General features: G+C 41.2%; 1 long non-coding RNA gene across 1 annotated transcript in view; it reads left to right on the top strand.

Annotated features, from left to right (window-relative positions):
- Positions 1 to 24,196, top strand: part of LOC143643149 (uncharacterized) — a 43,561-nt gene that overhangs the window by 6,674 nt on the left and 12,691 nt on the right. The window contains exons 2-3 of the long non-coding RNA XR_013156155.1: positions 8,140 to 8,303; positions 20,191 to 20,249. This is a non-coding gene — a long non-coding RNA (uncharacterized LOC143643149). The remainder of the gene's footprint in view (positions 1 to 8,139; positions 8,304 to 20,190; positions 20,250 to 24,196) is intronic.

Genomic DNA, 24,196 nt, shown 5'->3' with positions numbered 1-24,196 from the left:
CTAGTAGAAAGAGAGTTTAAGGAAAGCAAGAAGGAAAAAGAGAACAAGCTGGATTTATTTTATCTTCATAACTAGATCATGATAAAGGTGCTGGATTGGAGCACAGATAAAATGTCAAATTCAGTAAAAGACCACAAGGTTTATATAAGAGTTAAAAAATTGCAATGATTTTTTAATGAGCCCATTGTAATAAAAAATGAACATAAATAGTTTGGCAATTAAAAGGTTAGAAATGCATTAACTAGAAAGAAGGCATAAATAATTTATTCTGTGATAATAATCAAGAACATGCACAAATCTTTAGCTACAAGATACTCTTTGTAGCTTGTTAATCATAGGGGCAAATTCTAAGCAACAAAATGTCCAGTGATAGAGGACCTGTTAAATAAATTTTGATAAGCCATATGCTGCTGTGCTATGCAGCCATTAAAAATGAAAGTAGAGCTGATTTATGAAAGGAAAGATGCCTATATACATAAGAAAGGTTACAAAACATTTCGCAATGAATGATACAAAATATATTGTTTATAAATATAGAAAAAATGACAAGCATATCTACCAAAATTTTAACAGAAATGATCATTTGGTGATGAGACTATATATATATATGCTATGTTTAGTCTTCTTTATTATTTGTGCATTCTAAATTATTCCCATTAAATATGAACTATTTGATAAAGATAAGAGAGTAATTACAAACAGTTGCACATGCCAATCAACAAGTGCAGATATTAAATATTGAGGGGCGCCAAGAAACGGAGCTAACACAAAACCAGTCATCAACAGTATCTTCTTTATCATCATTGTCATCACATCAACATTACCATCTGCCTATATTTAGAAATTTGACATTTTTTTCGTAGGAACATGAAAGGTTCAACCTCTCAACACATTATAGGAATCCCCTCTACCATAACCCTCAAAGGTGTTTTGTAGGGAAACAGTGAATGAAGGGGAAAGGAAGTGGGGCATGGAGAGAGGGGCTGAAAGGAAGTAAAAGAAAAAGAGAGAGAAAGGCTGCCTTAGAGTTCCCACGCCCAATAATAAATGTTAATGGAAAACGAAAGCCAATAAATCAAACCAGGGTCCCTGCAGATTAACAGATTCAGTTTACCACACCAAGTCAAAAACTCCAATGAGCCGCAGAGCTGCCTGGGGGCAAAGGGGGGCATGAACTGGGTAGTGAGAGGGGGAATGAAAGCTTAACTGGAGCATCAAGTTACTATTCTTGTGGTAGGGCACTTAAGTTTATGTAGAAGGGTGTGTATCGATTCTGATAGCTGCTTGTCCATGAACACTCAGCTCCAAATTCACCCTTCCATACTAGTCCCTGGGGTGCTGAGGCGGGATGCTGTATGTTTCCCAGACATTGCAAGAACCTAACCTCCTAGGTTTAGCCATTTGAAGATACCAGAATATAAGTGAAAGGTGGGAGTAATTGGAGATCCTTCCTTCCTGTGTTTTCCTGTTCCTGTGGCCCCCTAAAGTAGCAGGTGGCTCCACCCCCCAACTTTCTTCTTTTCCAGAACTGGTCCCATCATGTTCTCTCAGAGGTGTCAGTTCTTAGAAATCTGAGCACTGACTCTACAGGCCTCACCTCTGAGCACCGAGGCTCTAAGAATCCCATTTCTCCCCTTTTGGTCCTCTGCCCAGGACTAGTAGCTACTTTCTATACTTACTGTTTTGGGGTCACTCAAGCAGCAATTCCTTTTGGCTCGATTAGCACCCCCAGCATCTGTGTAACTCATTCCCTTTTTAAAATGCTCTGTGTTTGAAACCCCCACTGTGGTTTGTGTTTTCTTGGCTGGATCCAGACCAATAGGAGGTTGGGAGGGGAAAATGACCCTGGAGCGTGCCTCTGCTCTATGCTCAGGGAAGCTAGCACATGCCTGCATTTTAATGAAGAGTGCTTCATTCATCACCTGTACGGTGAATTAGTTCCTTGCTGGACACTGCTACTTGGTAAAAAGTTTAACACTGAGCTGAAATCTGCCTCTCTATAATTTCCCAAGCATTACTCTTTTTTCTGACTCCTGAAGCCACTCAGTTCATCCAATTGTGTTTTTGATACTTCAGGTATTTGGAAGAAGCTATGTCTTTTCTTTTCCAATTCAAATATCCCCAGTCCTTCCAAACATTTTTCATCAGACAGGATTTTTATCTTTTCTTTCACCTAGCTAGATCATCTCCATTGAATAAAGACTTTGTGTTAATATAACGCACAAAGCATGCTCAGAAGAAAACAAAATACTCCACATTCTGTCTGGCCCGAGGGGAGAATAGTGAAATTGTTATCTCCCTTACATGAATATTATACTGCATTGAATTTCATATTTCTGTTTATTTATGGGTGGGGGGTGGACACATTTCTACTCTTTTCTTACCTCGAGCTGAAACTTAGCCAATACCCCCAGAACATAGAGTGAAATCAGATCTTTCTCTGTACAATATTTAAAGTAATTTTAAATATCTTTATCTCTGTTTATTCTTGATCTGCTCTCTTTTTTTTTTTTTTTTTTTTTTAGAGTTTGTGGTGGTCAAGCCCATGTGTTAACTTGGCCAGGTGACGGTGCCCAGTTATCTGGTCAAGCAAGCACTGGCCTATCTGTTGCTGTGAAGACATTTCATGGCCATTTTATGTTCATTGCATCCATGGCTGATGGCATCTGCAGTCAGCAAAGAGGAGTGTCCTCTGCAATGAATGACACTTAATCTAATCACCCAAAGGCTTTAAGGAGAATTCAGAAGAGACAATCCCTCTCTCCACGTCAGCCAGCCTCTCTTGGGAGTTTGCTGATGACCTTCCTTGGAGCTGCCAGCTCACAGCCTACCCTACAAATCTTGGGCTCTTACATTCCTACAGTTACCCAGCCAGCCTTTCCTGAGAGTTCATCAAGGACCTTCATTAGAGCTGCCAGCTTGCAGCCTGCCCTACCTACATGTGCCTTTTAGTTAGTTCTCACCCTAAAAATTTGTTCTAAAATTGCCTGAATTCTTTCTGGTCTACCTTGCGTTGATTCATATCTTCTCCAGCATAAGTCCTGTCCTGGGGTTCCTTCTCAATCTCTGTCCTTTGGGCTGAGCTCCTTTGGGCTGAGCTCCTCAAGGAGTCATCTCTCAGTGACCACACCAACTTCTTCTGTGGCTTCACTGATTTTTCTCTTCACCAAGAAATTTTTATGATTCTATATTAAAAGTGTCCAAATCAAAGTGTCAATGTAATGAAATTATCTGTAAACTTTCCAACATATATTTTCTTGAAGTCTAGAGTTTGTCTCTTATTAAGTCTAGCATCTTCTTAATTCACCATATGAGAAAGTTCTTACCACTCTCACTTCAACGTCTGGTATTTCTTGGACAGGTTATGTGTCTTTTCTCTAAACTGTGTTCCAAAAAATCATGTTACATAAAAACATGTTCTACAGTCAAATGGTTTTGTTGAGTCCTGCGTATTATAGCCATCTTTTGGTGACCTACAATGAACATTAACATATTAAAGGTTGTAAGATTTTCTATAGTAAAGAAACCAGCCTAACATAACACACCTTCCCAACTTAGTTGATCACCGGGCTCTTTTTGGAATATGTATTAATAGTTTTAAGTCTAGACTCCTGTGAGCACTCTCAGAACACAGAACACAGTTTGAGGTAATATTGGCTTAAAGAACAATTTTGATTAGGTATCTAAGTATTTTAACATTTATTAATTGTGTGCTAGATACCAAAGACTCTGCTAGATTCTGCAATACAAAGATGAGCATCTCCACGGTCCTTGCCCTGATAAGCTTACAATCTGGTGGCAAAGGACAGAAATAAACATGACTGGACTGCATAGAAATAAAGGTCAAGCAAAATGCAGTGGGATTTTTTTTAAAAAATGGTGTGATCATAAGAGAGGATGTGGTGAATTCAGAGGAAAGGTACTAGAGAAAACTTAAAGAAGTGACATTTCATTAAGACCCAAAAGAATAAAGAAGATTTCATAGGACCCCAGAGGAGAGAAAAAAATCATTCATATACTTCAGTTTTGAAAGAGATGTCTTGGCAAATAACTCCTTCAATAGTTGACATATATTATGGTTTTTATTTCCCTAATTATTATTCCCCAAACATGTCTTTTTATCTTATTTACTCATCAAATGTAGTACCTTGAATGTACTTTCATTTTCCAGTTGCCATGTGCCCAGCATGGAGTACATCAAGTGTCACCATCCTTGTTAATGATTGTGTCTTGATTACCTAAAATCCTGTTTACTTTTTTTGATAACTGTAATAATGTGTTGTCTGAAATTGCAATTACTATCAATTCAAATGTTATTAATCAGTTGCTTAACTAACCCACATGTCTCCTACCCTGTATCTCTTAAGATATTGGGATTTTTTAAAACCCAAGAATATTATTTTAGTTTTATCCCTGTTAAATTTCACTTTATTACATTCAACTATGAATCTGTCAGTTTCATTTTTTATTCTGGCTTTTGCCATCTAACATATTTGGGCTCTACCCCAGCTTCTTGTCATCCCTGATCTTGTAGGTGTGCTTTCTATATTGTTATGTACATTTTCATTCAAGTCATCTATAAAATCACTTCCCAGGAGAAAACTGAGGACAGAAACCTGAGGCTCTGTCAATTCACACCAAGAAAATGGCATGAATAAAGACATGAGGGAATGGAAGTGTTCTACCTATTCCAGAAAAGGCAGTTAGCACAGCAGAAAAAGGAGAGGGGCAAAGGGGCAAGGGCTGAGCAGAATATGGGTTGGATGTCAGCTTAACCGAGTCTGAAGAGCCCAAGTGTCAGGTTCATGAGTGCAATAGGGACATCTTGGCAGCTTCAGAATGGAGAGCTGCCCTGATAGGAATACTTTAGAACACAGACTACAGAGGCAGTGTGGGCAGATGAACAGAAAGGAGGTAGGCAGGGGCCGGAAGGTTTTGCAATAGTGGTGCCTGAACTCAGTGAGCAGCAGAGGATTCTGACAAAGACCATGTAACTGGGAAACACCACAAAGACAAGGACAGTAACAGAAAAGAGGCAGAGGTAATATTGGAAAGAAGAGTGGGGGAAGAGGAGAGCTGGAAACTTATGGCTTCTGTATCAGGGATTGAACGAGTGTGTGCTGGTAATGAAATACAACCTAGAAAGAAAAATTGAGCTCAGTGCAGAGTGAATTCAGGATATTAGAAAACCTGCACCAAGGATGGAGACCTGGGGCTGAGGGAAAGCTTCTGCCCAGAGATAACATTCAGGAAGTCATCTCTTAGAGTTGACATCATAAAAATGGACACCTGCCCTGAGAAATGATGAGATTTGAAGAAAGAAATCCAAGGAATGTCTGCATTTAAAGGAAGAAGACAGGAAGAGGGAACAGGGGGAGGAAAAAGTCAAGGGAGACTCAGAAGTGAACAGATATCTTTTTTTTTTAATCCATTCCTATAGATTTCTGGCTATCTATTTAGTGTTTAAGTCATTTGGTCTTGCATTTTACTATTTTGTTTACACATGTACTTCTGCCTTTATAAGTCAAACTCCTTGAGAACAATACTATCTCCTCTTGGTCTTTAAATCCCACAAAGACTGAGCATTGTACCTTCCCTGAATACAGGAGATTCTTAATTGGATCCATATGAAATGCCACAGAATTGTTTCTTCTTATTAATCTCACTGAAGAAAGGTAATATGCTCCATTAGAACCAAACATCTTTCACTATCACTTGGTCAGTACATATAAATGAGTGTTTTGTAAAACAAGGAGGACAGTATGGTCACTATGAGCATGTGCCCAAGTTGACCTGTTGGCAATATGAGACTAAAAAAGGGAATCTTCTACTGGATATCCTGCTCCAACATTAGAAGGGGTCTGCGCTTTATTTGTATAGGGGATAAGTTAATGGGGAGGAAAGGCAGGAATCCTAATTCGTTCCACCCCAAGGATCCAAGCTAGGAAGAGGCCTTGGAGTCTGCCACACATCAAATAACAGAAAAGGTTTCTGTAAGATTAGGCTCCTCTCAGACCATCAGTTATTATTCTATTTCCTGGAACTTTCTAGACCTCCAAGTCCAGGTTCCTTTGCAGCTCCTATAGGTTAGCATTTAGTCATATTTCATTTAAACATGCAGTTATTTAAGGAGGCACATATATTCTTTAGTCACTAACTAGGCAGTAACTTGCTAGTCATTCTTCATGTAAACTAGAAAAAGCCAAAAAAAAAATGTACCTATGTTTTTAAATACTGGATAAATTAAAAGATCTTTGCCTGTGTCAATGGTCTATATAATAAGACACAAATATGAGAGCCATTCATTCATTCATCTATCCACACTGAGAGAGTTATTTTAATGTTTACTATATTCCTGCTTCCTCATTCTTAAAATCAGTAAAATATATGCCTCATAGAATTTTGGTTAGGATTAAAGTAATCATGAATTATAGCAATAATCAGTGTCTAGCATGTGCTCAGCATAAAAGGTAAATGAAGATGATTATGATGATGTTGCCTTTATTTTATTTTTAAGCTGCCTTTAACAGACCAAATATACTCTTAGCTCACTGCCCCTTAAGTGTACCACTTAATCTTGGACCAAGACAAATAAAACATAGAACCTAACTACACAAATCTTTAAGACTGTTGGTGAGCAGGAGTCTTATACCTGCCAAAAGAGGGAAGACTTAGAAGGTGTGGCTGGTCAATGGTATTTTTCCATGAATGTGGCTTTATGTGGACACATTCATAATGGGGTTTTATCACTAAGTTATTTAAGCCTCGGGTCTCTTAAAAAGACCCTGTAGTCTAGAGCATGTCATTCCCACAACCCCATGGCCACCCGTGCCTCCCTGCGACCAGCTCAATCTGAATCTACCTTTCCAGAGTGTCTCTGGCTCCTCCTTAGAGGAAATTAGGGACTTCCAGAGCCCTGCTTCCCTGCAGACCATGTGAGCTGGGGCAAATGCCAAGCTGTGACATGCTATTTCATCAATATGCCTCCCTCCACTGGCTTCCAGCTGCCAACTTATTTGGGGAGGTGGCGGGATGGAAGGTGCTATTATTGCTTTTGACTTCGCTTAGTGTTTTTGGCCTTTTACACATAATGTGCCCCCTGACCCAACATTTGCATAATGCTCATTAATCAAGCTCTGGTCTCCAATTAATGTCCAGCTGTGTGGATGCCGCACATTTAGCAGCTTCTGAATCAGTCAGACAAAAGGTTAGGCAAATGATTTTGGCAGGACAGGTGGGGAACATCCTAATTTTGAATGAGACTGGAGGCACCTACCCATGCAATAAGTGTGTTAGATCTGATCTGTGAGTTATGGGAGAGGGGGACAGAAGGGGGCGTTGGCCAATCCTCCTCCTGTCCAAGCCCCCTCCCCCATCCTCCAGCCCACCCCAGATGGCCTGTAGACAACACTCTCTTCCATTCTGCTGGCCTGGGGTTACACATCCCACCTCACTGCCAAGGCAGCCAGCCAAAGAAGAAAGCCCTGATTTATTGCTCTTGGCAGTGTCTGGGTTGGGCATTTCTATAAACCCAGCACCGTGGCTGACTAATAAAACATACCCTCAGATTCGCCCCTCAATAAATGTCTTTCAACCTTTAATCCTGTTTGTTGCACTCTTTAAGGGAGGCATTGATTCAGCAGGCAGCGAGGGCTTTCCCTCCCATCTATCTCGCACAAATCGATGCTCTGTCACCCCACTCCACCCAACCCGACAAAGGAGCGGCCTCTGAGGGGAGAGGAGGGCATCTCTCCAGATTTATTTCACTTCTCATGAAAGGAGTTTTTAAGACTGCCACCGGAATCCCGCTCCTTGATAGTCTTTCTGATCCTCGGCCATTCCAGGCAACGTCCTTGAATTGGAGCACGGAGCTCAGGTCACGAGAAATATCATGGGTGCTAAGGAACTCTCAGTACCATGCATCCAAAATGCAGCTAATTGTCTTCTCTTCGCTGTCTTCCCTTCCCATTTCCCACATCTTCCATCTTTGTTCATAACACCAGCATCCATCCAGTCACTCAAGTGATGAACCTGAGCTGTGCCCATGCCTCTCTTTCTCCCAGCCTGTTGGGTTATCAAGTCTTATCTCTGTGCCTCTATAATCCACACCTGCCTTCCATCTCATTGTCATTCCTGCAGGCTGAACTCGAGAGATCTCTCTCCAGACTATGGACTGACCAGCTGATCTCCATTATTCCAGTTCTCCTCAGTAAACGCCTTGCCCAATGGGTGTGTTTCTGCTCTTTCTAAAAGGCAACTCTGATTATACAAGGCTGGGTAACACACCAAAGGACAAGATGCTGGTAAGTACTTGAGCTAAGATGTGAATCTTGTCTGCTATTTTGAAATCTGCTGCTTCCCTCCATGAGATGCAAACTCCCATCTTAATTTAAACTATTTGATGGTAACATCAGATCTTATTTGTTTTGTTACCACCACTTGTTTCCTTGGATGGAACAGTGTGACTGTTCAGTAAGTATTTGCTGGATGAACAAACATGCCATGTACAGTGCAAATCAACCTACGATTTATGAAGTCTTTCTAGGGAATCCCTTTAGTTTAGCAAACTATACAAAGACTGAGGTGCTTAGGAGGTGATCTGAGATCTTTCTAAGATCTTTGTCTCTAGCTGGAATCAGCTATTTGGAGTTGAGCTATATAATACATTTGTAAGCCTGATCCATTGCCTAAGACCCAATGATGTTTCTAAGTTCCTTAGGCAACAATCAACACAGATTCAGTCTACACCTGCAGAGCACATCGGGGCCAAAAGGGGTCCGTAATAGTGGAGAGAAAGTGTGTGCATAGCATCAGGGCTACCTGACCACTCCCCTTGGTTGCAAAAGAGGCCTGTTGGTATCATTCCATGTGCACTTACCTGCTCATCAGTCACCTACCTGGCCACTCCTCCTTAGAATATTTAGAATATTTTTGTAGTCTGTCAGTGGAAACACCAGACTACTCTAGCTGTGTGACTGAATTAGCAATAATGCATCCAATTTCTAGGGAGACTTCCGACAGAATTTTTCAGTTAGCCAAGGAGATTAATGCATCTGCCAAAGGCAATTGTGCTAAGACAGCCAACTACCTAGTCCTGATTTCCCACTCCAAACCCCCACTCCTGCTTGACACCCACCTCCCCTTTCATCCCTCCCAAGCCACAAGCCAGAGGGAAAAGCAGGAATTGTTGAGAGTTAGCTTAGACCATGGGTTTAGGTCTATAGAGGTAACATCTCACTCAACAGTTGGCCATAAATACACTAACAAGAAGGCACCAGCCCAAACAATGATGAGAAAAGAAACTTAATTAACTTCATGGTGCTGTTTTCCTTATCATTCCTGGCATTGAGAATCAAATTCATACACGAATTAATTTATTTTCATAACCATCACATTCTATCAATCCTATCTCTTCTAGCTCCACCCAAAACGAAAATCCCACTACCCCTTTCTAACCTCCTCTTTTAACATGTTCTGTGGCTGGAAGGCTGAGAACATTCCCAAAGACTTGACCTGGAGTCAGATATGGTTTGTCTTGCGGGAGACAACTCCTCATTTCACACATCCTTACTACAGACCTCTCCAAAGTCCCTCTGAAGTGAAAATGCAGCATCTTTTCAGGACATTGGGGTCTAAGCAAGTCTGTGAGGCTCAACAATCCAGGTTGCCTTCACTGGCAAAGTAGCTGGAAATAAGCTAGCTGTAGCCATAGATATGCTTGAAGGCCCAGGCTCTGGAAAGAAAAGGGTGAGACTGTGTCATAAGTGAAGGTAAATAAAAAAGGCAGGCCAGCCTCCAAATGGCACCCATAAGCTCTGCCCCTCCAGTTTGTTGTGTGGAAGCTAGACTTAGTGACTGGCCTCTATGAATAGAACAAAGAAGTAGCAATGCTTGACTTTGACACTAGGTCAAAGACATCAGTGGAATGTTTCCCTCTCTCTTCCTGGATCACTGGCTCTGGGGGAATCCAAGGGGATGAGACCTGCCTTGTGAGGAACTGATACTTCAGCCAAAATCTATGAGAGTGGGCTTGGAGGTGAATCCCCAAGTCCAGTCAAGCCCCACATAAATAAAAAACATTTGTCAGGATGAGCCACTAATTACCAGGTCTTTTGAGAGACTGAGACAGAAACACCCAGAAATGCCACTCTCAGATGCCTGACTCATAGAAACTATGTGGTAGTAAGTGTGTATTGTTTTAAGCCATTAAGTTTTGGGATGACTTGTTATGCAGCAGTAGATAACTAATACATTAAGCTATACATGTGTTGTCTTAATAGAAAGTAGAGGTATGCTCTGATGTTGAAAGACAAGGTCCCAAGTCAAGAAAAGAATTCCAGGATTCAATTTTCCATCACATACTGCAGCCTCAAAGTCAGAGGAGTGGAGGAAAAGAAACATTTCGGCAGCCTACTAGGGTCTAGTCACCATGTCAGGTAGCCATAAACTTGAATGCTTTAATCCACTTTAAACAAGTCTACTTAGGAAAAAATTGAGGCTCAGATAAGTAGACTGAACTGAAAATCTACAAAGCCCTTCACTTCCCAGTCCTTTTTCCTTTTGTTAGACTCAAAACACCAGATATGAACTTGGCCAGGGAAACTCACGCTCTTCATGGTAATATAGTATAAGCTCTGTCTTTTGTAAAATACCCTGGCTTCTAGAGAGAGCAGGGAAGAAGCTGGAGATAAAGCATTGTGGCTCCAGAAATTGGCTACAAAGCATAAATACAGATGTTTTCTTTTTCTTTCCGAACTTCAAATGAGGCAGCAGCTTGCAACGCTCTGTGGGGCCCAGCTGAAGAAATTCTAAACATTGCTTCAAGGATTTAACTCACAACTCATCTTAAACCATCACAAGAAAACTCCCATTAGAGCGAGAGAGGGAAAGTGTGTGTTAATGAGCTCAAGTGTGAGAATGGGCATGAATAAGCAGAGGCTGAATACAGTATGTGAGGCAAATGAAATAATTACCCAGCTTACCATTGTTACAACGCAATAAATTTAATGTAATTCCTAAAGGCCAACTCATTTTTTCCTTTCTTTTTTTTAAACTCCTTTTTACATTTTCAGAATTATACTTTAATTAGCATAACATTTAAATTAGCGAATGGAATCTTAATTAGTGGAAGAAATAGACTTTTGTTGGAATGGTAACTAAAACAAATAAATCCACTTCCCCTTTCAAGAGCTGTTTGCTTATGGAGCATTTAATAGCCTACAGTACCATAAACAATTTGAGGAAAAGATAAGTAATTAAATTAGAAGACATACTGGCCAGCTCCCATCTTTGAGGAATGGCTTGTCCACTTTCTCACAATGGCTTCCCCCCATCCTCCCCCATCCGGGATGGTCTCTGCACGCTGAGTACAAAGACGTGGGTCCCTTTAGATCCCTTGGGTTGTTCCTCATGATTATAATCTCTTGATAAATGACAAGTCCAAAAAAATTACTTCAAGTCCCCCTCTGAGATATTCTTTCTTAATTCACTGCATCAGGGAAAGAATCTGACAAGTAAAACTGAAGCAACTTAATAGGCAAATATCCCCCGCTTGTGCTTTTCTTCCTCCCTGCTCCTTTAGAAGATGGCCATGCTTTGCTCCACCTTGGGAGCCATGAGGCTAGGGAAAGAGCTTGGTCAGTTCTGGTGAGAAAAATATCACTCAGTTATAAGACAGGCAAGGTCTTTAGAGAGTCCCTGAGAGCTGAGAGGGCACTTGGAAGCTGTGCTGGTCTGCATCTGTCATGTACCCCAGAAATGACCATGTTCTTTTAATCCATTCTTGTGGGGGCAGACCTATTGTGGGTGGGACCTTTTAGTTAGGCTAATTCAACTGAGATGTGACCCAGCCCATATAAATTAGGTCTTAATCCTTCACTGGAATCCTTTATGAGAGGATAAAATGCAGGTAAAGCAGGACAGCAAAGAGAGAAATGCCCAGTGACATTTGGAGACAGCCATTGAAATCAAAACCAGGAGAGAAGGACCAGCAGACATAATTTGCCTTCCCTTGTGTCAGAGGAACCCCGAATACCAGTAGTCTTTCCTCAGAGAAGTCACCTTCCCCTTGATGCCTTGATTTGGACATTTGCATGGACTTAGAACTTTAAAGGTATAGCCAAATAAAACCCCACTGAAAAAAGCCACCCATTTCTGGTATACTGCATTCTAGTAGCTCCAGCAAACGGAAACAGAGGACTTCTGTTGTCTCCCAACAGATGAAGAAACTGAAGGTCAGAATGAAATAACTGTGCATAGTCTGTAGGGAGGCAGCTGGGTTCAATTTAGATGTTCTGGCTCTCAATCTAAGCTCTTTGTACAATATTCTATGCAAATGTTCTTCAGATACATGGCCAGAAATTGCTGGGACAATTCCTGAGAAGAGACTATCCTTGACTTAAATTGGGGACAGGATCTGCCCTTGGAGCTCCATGTGGCTCCACATGGCCTCTGCATCACTCTACATTTGGGAGATGGCCTACCTCATATTCCATACTCACACTGCATTCAGCTACCAGTCATCAAACAACCTGCAAATGGTCTCACTCAGACTAAAAAGCAGCCGATTAGAGATCCGGCTACTTTGTAAAGGGACTAAAAGGAGAAGGAGACAACCCTGGGTCAGGTGACAGGTGGTTTACCTTCTAGTTCTGACTTCTCAGGAACTTGTATGCAAATCCCAGACCTTCCTGACCTCCATTCCTTCATCTGCCCTGAAGGATAACTGGGCCAGATCATTCCTTCATGCACAAAGGTAGAGCCCTATATTTACTACTAGAGTTAACCTATAAGAAGTTGCCTGACAAACTTGCCACGTGTGTGAACATGAAGGTAATAAACCTTTTTAAGCCATCAGCTTAGGTTCTTAATTTGTTCATTCAATGTTTGTATTTATTCAACAATTTGTGTTGGATGGTTACTATATCCCAAGCTTCTCTAAAGGTAGAAATGCAGGGTGAACTTGACAGGCAAAATCCCTGCCTTCATGGGTTTGCAATTCTAATGAAGAACTCAGACTATAAAGTAAATAAAGAATATGATCTCTGTAGTGATAAGTGCTATCAATGAAACTGATCTCTGAAGTGATAAGTGCTATGAATGAAACTAAGTAGGGGAAGCAATTATATCAGAAAGGAAAGGGCCACTTGAGGAGGTAACATAAATAGAGATGAGATGTAGGTGCACAAGTGAGACACTGGATGGTTTTTCATGAGATTTTGGGTGGACTGTTTCCAAGAGAGAGAGACACAAGAGAGAATGTGGTAGTTAAGGAAGGTGAATGAGGCCGACAATGGTAAGGGAAAGATAGAGAGGTGTGCAGGGGGCAGATCATATGGGTTCTGTTAGGGGTTGAATCATGGGTCCCATAAAGATGTGTTCAAGTTTTAATCCATGTTCCTGTAGGTGTAAACCCACTTGTAAATAGGACCTTTAGAGATATTATTAGCTAAGGTGTGGCCTTATTCCTGAAGAGGATCTTTGGAGATACCTTCTAGATAATGTCAAATTGAACCAGGGTGGGCTTTAACCCACAAGATGGGAGTCTTATAAAAAAAGGAAATTTTGATGCAATCTGTCAGAAGTCAGAAATCACTGGAAATGAAGAGACCAAGCAGAGAATGAAGATTACCACGGGATGGAGGCAGAGGTGCAAACCAAGGAGCCCCAGGATTTTTTGTGGCAACCCAGCACCAGAAAGCTGCTCATTTAGGGGAGAAAGTATGGCTAGCTGAGACAATTTGGACTTCTAGCCTCCAAAACTGTTGCTTACGCCAACCAGCATTTGGTGTTTGTCATAGCAGCCCTGGTAAACTAAGAACGTGCCATAGAGTTTGTCCATGTTTTGTGTTTGGAGTCTTCAGGAAATTTTTTAAGGCAATGTTATCAGTACTGACATAATTTATCAAACTGCCTAGCATTTGGCTGGTACATGGAAAGTGCCCATAAAATTATTATTGTAACTACAATAAATATATTTATAACTCCAATTATGTTTTAACAGTGCTAAAAGAAATGGGTTTGTTAAGCACACAATTTTTATTTTCCCTACCTGCTTTATTTTGCCAGTTTAACCCTTATAAATAAATCTGGGAGATGTAAACATATGAGAACTATCAAGGAAGGAGTTGGTACTCCAGTCTTGTTCCTGGTCTTTGTGATGTGCCAGGGGAAAGAGAGAATATGCTCAACAATACACTAGAGACCTACAGCAAGCATTCTGAAGGGTTGACATTGGAGGTCTCCCATTGAAGTGTCTCCCTCAAGAGGATTAGTAACATAACCAAAAGCTAGATTTTCAGCTTAGTCTCAAAATCAGAAGGGCTAATTTTGAATCAGAAGATAATTTGGAATTCTCTGATCTTTTTCAGCTTCATCTACTGAATTCCTGGTCTTTCTTTCTTACTCTTTAAATGAAAATATTTTCTTAATTAAGCTTTGGAATGGTAGTGTGGTACAGTAAAAAACTGGGCTCCTCACATCCTGGGGAAGGAACCTCTGAATCTTTAGTTACCCATGTCAGTAGTGTCCTATTATTTTTAGTGGACTCAGGATCTCACCTTATGCTCATATGCTAATGAATGACAGGGTGGAGCCAATCACATCTGTAGTCTTAAGAAAGTTGGCCACACCAGAAAGACCAACCAGCTGATAAACTGCACCTTCCCAATCTCTGGGAGCGCAGGGGGTGCTGCATATTGAGCTCAGACACGCAACAGTGATTTTATCAATCGTGCCTGTATAATGAAACCCCATATAACTCAGTGCCCTTGAAGCTCTAGTGAGCTTCCATGATTGATAATGACATTGCTGTGCCAGGATGGTCATGCATTATGACTCCACTTGGAGATGAGACCTTCCAAAACCTGTGTCAGACCCAGTCATAGTGTTTCAGACTATTGACTTTCATTTGGCCCTCACAGCAAGCATATGAAGTAGATTCCTTTCATTATCCTCATGTAATATATGAGAAAACTGAAGTATGCAAAGGGGTTATGATCACTCCACTAATATAATAATAAGTAACAGAGGGAAGATCTGAACCCTGGATATCTAATGTCAGTAATTGGTTCTTACTCATTTGGATATCCTGCCTTCAGTTCTCATAAATGCCAGTGGCCTCACCACGAATGGGGGTTAGGAATGGTAGTTGCCTGGGCAGACCAGTGATGGGAAAGGTCTCATACAAGGAGTTCATGGATGTCAAATTTCCTATACCTAAGCCTTATATTCTATCTGAAGACTTCAACCTTAAATGCAAATATGCATGGGATAGTGAATAGCAACATAAAAATCCCACTGAGGTATAAATGATGATCGAGCTTGCCCAGAGTTCACAGGTGGACAGTGGGAAAGGGAGAGAATGCCCTGATCATGCAGTGGCCTCAGTGTGGCATGCACACATGTTAGTTGTTGGCATAGAGCCAATCAACTCCTCCTTGCTGAGCTTTGGTTTTCTTATATCAAAAATGCAGTTAAAATGACCCATCTTCTAAGATTTTTGTCAGAATAACAGTGCACTCACTTAAGTTTTTACTGCAGTGCCTGATTAAAATAGATGCTCAAAAATGGTAATTATCATTATTATAGGTTGTATCTTACTGTTCAAAATGGAATTAACTTGAGGCCGGCCCTAAGAGTAGAATAAATAATCACACAGCCCAGGCCATACACCATCTTCCAGGTACTTTTTAGAGGGCATAATTTAAAACTCTTTCCTGCTAGGCTGTGAGCTCTATAAAGCCAAGGACCAGGTCTTCTCTTTATCTCAGATCCTTGATGGCCAGAATGCAATGACTATTATTGACAGATGATAGATGAGATCTTCCTCCTATGGAACCAAACCGTGTCTAAGTATTTCAGCTAAAGGCCCACTGAGAAGGTGGGGGGAATTGAAGTCATCGATGGAATGCTTAAAAGTGTTTTTTTTCCTCATACATAACACCTACCCCTTACCCCAACCCCTGCTAATCTCTAACTTACTTTGTCTCTACTGATTTGCTATTTCTGGACACTGCTTATAAATGGCATTATGCAACATTTGTCCTTATGTGTCTTACTTATTTTACTGGGCTCATTATTTTCAAGGTTCTCTCATGTTGCAGCACGTTTCAGAATTTCATTTATAGCTGAATTATATTCCATTGTTTGTATATACCACACTTTGTTTATCCATTAATTTGTTGATGGGCACTTAGGTCATTCCCACCTTTTGGCTATTGTGAATAATGCTATTGTGAACATTGGTAGTACAAGTGTCTGTCCGAGACCCTGTTTTCACTTTCTGTGGAGCACTTTTTTAACAAACATAAGTATGTATTTTCCAAAGATACTCCCTAAGGACAGACAATCTCCAAGATAAGCATATGAATATCTCAATCACTACGTGAGCCTAAGAAACTTAATGCACTTCTTAAGTTGAACTGTAGAATCTCTAATTACTTCTTCCAGACTTAGGATTCTACAATTTTAGGATTTATGACCAAAACATCTGTTCATTTATCCAATAAGAAGCAGCTGTAAATCTAAAGGAAAATAAGCATCAAAATCTCAAACAATGACCACTGAAATGAGAAAGTGACTGGAGTCCAGCCAAGGGAGGTAAGGGTAGTATCGGGAAAACTCTTGGGGTTCCTCTGATAGATACAAGAAGACTTTATGCAAGAGGTGGGACCTTACAAATGTATTGGAGAGAGTAAGAAGGCTTATCATGCTGTGGAAATTACATGGAAAAGCCAGCACAAGATCTTGGCTCAGTTTGGAAAAAGTTGGGGACCAACATGAGGAGACTGAACAAAACAGGCATTACTTCTACTCCTCCCCCCAATCCTCCCTGTGAGCAAGCCAATGGAAGAAAAAGCTTTTCCAAATCCAGGCCCCCTCAATTCCACTCTGGCCAGGCAACTGCAGAGAGCAATAAAGCTTTAATGGTTCCCGGTGGGTCGATTCGGCAAGAAGGAAAGTGCTATAAATCTCACCCGATGCTTATGTGCAGCTTAAAAACAAACGGCTCCAATCACACTTAGCAGAGCCAGCCAATTTCCCCAGCATGTGGATGTAGCTGAGGAAGATTTACCCAACTGCAGGACTCTGTGAAGGTGGAATTTGGGGGGAGCGGGAGGGGAAAAGAAAGGTCAGTTGTGGAATGAATGTCAACGAGGTAGCAATGGATGGTTCAATGTGAAGATGCCGCATGCATGGCTCTGCCCTGCAAAGGAGCAAAGAGCAGGCAGCTTGGATGAATCATCCCCATAGTGAGCTGTATTCATGAAGACACATTGCTGGCTGCAAAGTGACTGACTGGCTCCCGACATTGCTTCTCCAAGAACCCCCAGGAACCTGACTGTCCTTTGGGGATTCTGTCATCATGTTTGGTCTCCCAGTAGCTCAGGGCATCTTACTAACCAATGCAGACACATTATATACAGTCACAGTCCTTGTTGGAAGTTGTCCTCCTCCACCAGCCCCAGGCACGTTAGAACTGGACGTAGGCAGCAAGAAGCCTTTATCCAGCAGAATATTTGTTCCCCTATTCCCCACATAGTTCTGACCATCCTTTTACAACTGAATCCTCAGCCGTCATCTCCCCATTACCCAAATCCCTTCATCGAAGAGCAGGATGCATTCCAGCAACACACATTGTCAGAAGAAAGTTTTTAATAAAGATAAGGAATAAGTCAGAAAGCAAAGGAATGGATTGCCATGTACTACCCAAAATGCCATTACCCTATTTAATAATAATTATTAACACAAGAACAGCAGGGAGTTATCAAAACCCTCCATGTGCCTGACTCAGTGCTAAAGTGTACTTATATCCACTATATCATGGAACACTCAAAACAAGCTGAGAGATCGACACTCATTTCCCTCTTGAACAGGTTAAGAACTGAGATTCAGAGAAGCTCAGTAATTTGCCTGTTATCTAGATAGTGAAAGGAGAAGATTGGAATAGAGTCGATGTCATGTGCCTTCAAAGCCCATGCTCAATCATTAAATCATATAAAGAAAAAAAGCAGAGACTAATTTTTAAAAATTCTGTATAAAAATGGTAAAAGGTAATGCTGAGTGTTTATTCTCTCACGGGCACTGTGTTAAGCACTTTACATGAAGAAATGCCTTTAATTTTCATGAGAAACCTAAGAAGTAGGTGCAACTATTACCTTCATTTACAGATGAGGAAAGCAAAGATTGAGCAGCTGAAGAAATTTATATAAGATCACATAGTGGGCTAAGTGTCAGGATTGAACTTAGGTTTCTGTGACTCTAGAAACTTCACCTTCTCCTGCCACATCCTGTAACAAGCCAGAAACTATGAGCGAGCCATAGTAATGAGAATGGCAGCATTAGAGAAACTGCTTTAATGCTCACTGGGTCCAGAAGAATCAGCAAAAACCAAGTGCTGGTCGAGGGCCCATAGGAGAGAAGCTGGGGGCCACCGGGAGCTGCTGGGTGACCCCACCCTTTACAAGGGGAGGCTTCAAGAGGACTTGGGTCCCAACCTGTGCTGAGAGCCATATGCACTCACTCTGAAGCTCATTTCAAGGCTCTTTGAACTGGGGAAGCACGGAAATGTTGACTCCAGGATTATGGAGAAGAAAAAACACAGGAGCAAGCAAAATAGATTAGGGCCATGTCTCTCTGGTTTTTTTTCAGAATTGCCTCAATTGCAGGAATGTGCCCATGGCCATAAGTCCTATCTGCATTAGCTCCCCATACCTCCTCCAAAGACAAGACCCAGTTATTTGTTACCAAGTTGGGTAGTTGTATGGTTTTGAGCAATTCACTTAAACACTCTAAGCCTCACTCTGCTCATTCTAAATGATGACAATTGTTTGTTATTTGTGAAATGATGCTTCATCTTACTGTTAAGTCTTCAAGGAGATGAGTATGGCACTGTTGGTGTCACCAGTGTCCCTGACCAGAGGAGGAGAAGAGGCAGTCTCAAAGAAAGTCCATCACTCACATCCTTCACCCTCTCCTGGCTCAATCTGCTTCTGGGCTCCATATCTGGCTAATCCCAGCAAGGACCCAGCCTCTAGATGATGTTCCCTGCAAATTAATACACAAGCCCTCCTACGATGAGATCTCAGGAGGACTCCAGAGTCTCAGGAGGCTTGAAGAATCAGTTTATCACTGGCTTAAGAGAACCACCTCCACCTCCTCCACTTTAAGCCCTGCCTTTGTGACCCAGCATCAAGGAAATGAGTCTTCTTTCCCATGCCCCTACCCCCTCACCACATAGCTTATCTTGCTTCTACCACACTTTCTCCTTTGGATAACTCACCAGGCCTTTTCTGCTCCAACCTCTCTCATCCCATTTATATTTCCAGAGGCCCCATCACTCCTGAAAGGATGGCAGCATTGGGCTTCTGGTCACCCAGCTTACTCACTGAGGGACGTTTCTGGCTTTTGCTTCTACATCATGTTCCGCATAGGATCAGTTGCCAATCATGTGGCCAAAGATCTCTCCCACATCTGCATCTTTCATTTTTATCTCTTCTAATTCATGCCAACAAGTCCTGGTTTAGGTTCTTGTTATTTGTCTTCTGTTATAAAAATTATATTTAACATTTTATAAAAATAATATAATAATTATATTATAATAAATTTTCACCTGGTCTTCCAGGCACTAATACTTCTTTACTCTTCTCTACAATTCCCAATTCAATTAAATTTCTTGCTCAAAAACTTTAATAGTACCCCACTGATTCCAACATAAAGTACCAACTCTTCAAGGGCCACGGTAACGTATTCCTAACTTAACCTTCCCACTCTCTCACTCTGCTCCCTGACTTGATGAGCCCAACGGCTTTTCCACCATTCTGAAGTACACCCAGCACTTGCTCTTCTCCAAGTGCTAACTCCCTCTACCTACAATGCCCCCTGCCCAAGGTCACATCTTTTGTGAAGCCTCACCTGATCTCCCAACAACAACAGAAAAATGATCCCCTACTCTTCTCTATCACTATAGACTATTGTTCATAATCCTACTCAGGCCATTATAGTCTGTCATAGTATAGAAATGTATGAGATTGTTTTCACCCCTATAATATCTGGAGAGTGAGAACTGAGTGTAACTCAAAAGGGTGCACATGGCAGCATGCCATGCCTATTACTTCAAAAAAGCATTGATCCTGGAGGGTTTTCTTGGTAATTGAAGAATTGCTACAATCGGTGTTTCTTTTCTGACAGCTTGGGGAATGTTCTCGGGTCATTTGGAGAGGAGCTGGAAGTGCAGGTGGTCCTCCCAGGTGGGTTTATCTCTCTAAAATGCAGAGTTTGTGCCTCTTCCTTCCCTTGTGTCCCATTCAACACCTAGTCTAGGGATATGGAGTCACTAATACTCAATAAATGCCTCATCTGTCTATAATTTTTACTCTCAGACACCAGTAAGATACCACTCTACCCTTCAATTATACAAGAGGGACTAGATTTCACTTCATTACATACTTCCTATGTTAGTTAGTAAACTGCCAAAATGCGATTTACCAGAACTGAAATGGCTTTTACAAGGGGGAATTTAATAAGTTGCAAGTTTATAGTTCTAAGGAAGTGAGAGTGTCCAAATTAAGGCAGCAACAAGAGGTTACCTTCATTCAAGGAAGGCCGATGGGTCAAGAACACCTCTGTCAGCTGTGAGGTCACATAGCAGGCATCTGCTGGTCTCTTGCTCCTGGGCTCTGTTGCTTTCAGCCTCTGTTCCTGTGGGAGCTCCTCATTTTATTTCTCCAGGGCTGGCTTTCATCTCTTGGCCTCCCTTGGTTCTCTCCAGGATCTGGTTTGCTTAACATCTCATGGCAATGTCTGGTGGGCTCCAAGCATCTCCAAACATCCATGTCTCTGTTCTACACATGTACATATTTGTGTCAGCTTGGCTGTGAAGTTTTTGTCAGCTCTGAGGCTTCTGTTGCTTCTGTAGACTCAGTCATTTCTCACTCTTCCCAAAATGTTTCATCTTTTAAAAGATTCCAGTAAACTAGTCAAGACGCGCCTGGAATAGGTGGAGTCACATCTCCATCTAATCAAAGGTCACACCCACAATTGGATAGGTCACACCTCTATGGAGATAGTCTAATCAAAGGAATCTAACCTACAGTATTGAATTAGGATTAAAGAAATGGTTTCCCCGACAAGACTGAATCAAGATTAAAACACGGCTTTTCTAGAGTACATAATATTTTCAAACTGGGACACTTCCCTTCAGATACATAGTTGAACAGATATACAAGTATGAAACCACACATAAAAGAAAGCATCACCACCATTAGATTTGTACCTTCCTACCAAGTGAACTTCAAGTGGCCTCACCAATTAAAGCATTTCATTTAAGCATAAGTCAAAATAGAGATCATCTAGAGAGATCAGAGGGAGGGGGTGTCCCTAGGTACCTGGACTGAGCACATGGCACTTGGGTAATGCATTTGGCTCTGAGAGTTTCTGCCAGCCAAGGCAAATGGGAAGGATATAGGCTTATGTCATTTGTTCTCTAAAATCAGAAAGCATAGAAATTTACCAGCCAAGACAGCATTTTTCATGGAACCAAACTTAAGCAGAAATTTACGGTGAGAGATAGTGTGAGGTTGAAATAGACGAGATTTATAAAAAGGACTTTGAGTGACATTGTGGAAAAATAACTTCAACCTTATTTTTACAGAAGATAAAGAAATGCTGTTCAATTGCCAGGTCTCATATTGATCCTCCATAAAAGCAGAGGGCATTTCAGTAAATCTTCATGCAGTGAAATAATTTCTTCAAGGAAAATGACACTATTTACCCATCATTAGTATGGCATGCTTTGTGAAATGTTTTTTACTAGTGGTGATGATAGATTTACGCTTATCCAACCCTACTGTCTTACATCCTGTCCCTTTTGTAACCAAGGGCAAGCTCCTGTGGATGCCTGTCACTGCTGAGAAAGCCCACCAGCTGCCCTTGAAACAAAGGGCACCTGAACTAGGGAGGGTAAGCCTAGTAAACTTGAGCCCTGATAAAATTACATCAGCCAGGACAAATCTCTGTAATTCCACTGATTCTATCAATATCTCTGTGTTTTGTCTCTGATCTTCAGATTTGAAGGATTCTCTCAGGCATCTTGAAACTGTCCTCTGTGGCCCTTTCCTGAAAGCGGTTTCCAGGTCTTGTCCATGTATCATCATTTCCTGCCTGGCTTAGGACAGGGTTCTCTCTCAAAGAATCCCTCCTTTGTTGTTTCTCACTCTCTGTGCCTGTGACACTGTCTGTTCCATAACAGGGACTCAGTTAATATTTATTGAGTGAAAAGCTTCTGCTCAGTTCCTCAAGGAGAAAATATGAAGTCCTTTCACAAATGGTGCACTTTAGCACTTACATATACCTTCTCTCTATCAAAGGATGAGGAGAAGCCTCAAATATCTTTGAAATAGAAGCCAAACAAATGCAAATGGAAAAGATGCAATGTTGGAAAATAAGTTTTATGTACTCATAAAGTCCTTGTCATTGCATTGTAAGACACCAAAGACACTGAAGGTATAAGACACTTGACCCATTATTTCTTGGCCCACCTATTTCCACCATTTCCAACCACAGGAAATGCAAAAACCACCTGATTTTTTCTCTTCTCCTTACCAAGGTCCCATCCCACACCATAAAACCTAAGTTTCTATTAGCCCCATTTACCCCATGTGAGTTAGGAACCATTGTTCTAAAAATCCCAAACAGCATAGATTTTCAGTCCATTTTGTTAGACTTTTTTTTTATGCCAAAGAACTTCCTGATGCCCAAGGACAATCCTACCCAAGTAAAAAGGCACCAACTGAATTATATGCAATACCCTGGGTGTAGTGGACCCATGAGCTGCAACCATATTAGTATAGCACTTTATTAAGCTGGGGACCTTGGGATTTATTACATAAGTCTTTACATCTTTTTGCTATCTGAACTATTTCATAATTAATTAAAAAGAAAAAGAATGCTTCTTTTATTTCCCTTCCCTCCATTAGAAAGAGATTTAGGAAGGGAAATCTAATGTAAAAGGAAAAGGGACTTAAGAGAAGCAGGCTCTGTTCTGTCAGATTCTGCATATTTTCCACCAAGACACCAGGACTGTCCCCCTCACTGCCGGTAGAGGGTGGTACGTGCGCTTAGGAGCATGATGGTCCTGGGTTTGAGCCCCAGCTCTGCCCTTTGCTAGTTCTGTGATCTTGGGAGTTCGATCAATTTCTTTAAGCTTCAGTAAACTTAACAATTCAATGGCAAAAAAATCCCACTAATATGTTGAGCAAAGCGCTGGATATAGTATAAACCCTCACATACCAGCAATCATCTTCATGGTCATCGTCAACAATCGCCTTTCCCTGCAACCCTCTAACAGAGCAAATGCAGGCCAACCTCACTGCCACTGGGCAGTCATATTTATAAATCCTCAGATGGCAAGACCCTCCAGTGAACAGCCCAAGAACACGCAAGTCCTCTCCCTTTTACTCCTCTAGGTTCATAGGGAAAGTAGGCAGCTGGGTGCAAATGACCATTAGCCCTGTGCTTGCAACAAATTTAATTTCACCAGGGAATCATCCAAAACAACCCAATCAGAGCAGAGCTTTCCCATTTAGAGACCCAATCTATGGGGTTTTTTCTCCCTTAAACAGCATGTCATTTCTAAATTTGTCTCCTCATTTAATCCAATTTTCCAAGCAAATTGATCAAGCAAAAAATCCTTCATCAAGATTAAGGAAGTACATATATATATATATAGTTGAATGAAGAAAATTCTTTTAAGCAGTTGTCTACTAATGAATGTGCACAGCCGCTCCGTATTACAGTTGGCAAGCTAGGAAAACCTTCCTGTGAACTCAGGATAGAAACACTGGTTTGGATAAGGTTAGAACATCTATAAAATGTTTTTTAAGAACTTCAAAACTCCACACTCCCAACTATTTCTAGACCTATTAATTATGGGTTCCTTCTCATGACTGTTTCAGCTGTTCTGAGCCATGAATGTAAAATACCTAGTAGAAGGAAAATGACTTCTAACTTAAACTCAGGTGAGGAAGAGTTTGCTCCAAATTTGATGAAAGTTCAACTTGGATGTGACTCCAGATGTTACAGGTAGTCCCTGTCTTATCCTTGGCAGTAAATGGTTTCTACGTGATCCTGAGAATGGGGATCTCTCTGCCAATTTGAATCTTTCAAAGGATAAAGTTTTCCCCACTTCCTGGAACCA

Source organism: Tamandua tetradactyla, chromosome 8 (genome assembly GCF_023851605.1).
Source record: "Tamandua tetradactyla isolate mTamTet1 chromosome 8, mTamTet1.pri, whole genome shotgun sequence".
NCBI classification, from domain to species: domain Eukaryota; kingdom Metazoa; phylum Chordata; class Mammalia; order Pilosa; family Myrmecophagidae; genus Tamandua; species Tamandua tetradactyla.
This window is presented reverse-complemented; position numbering and strand designations above follow the sequence as displayed.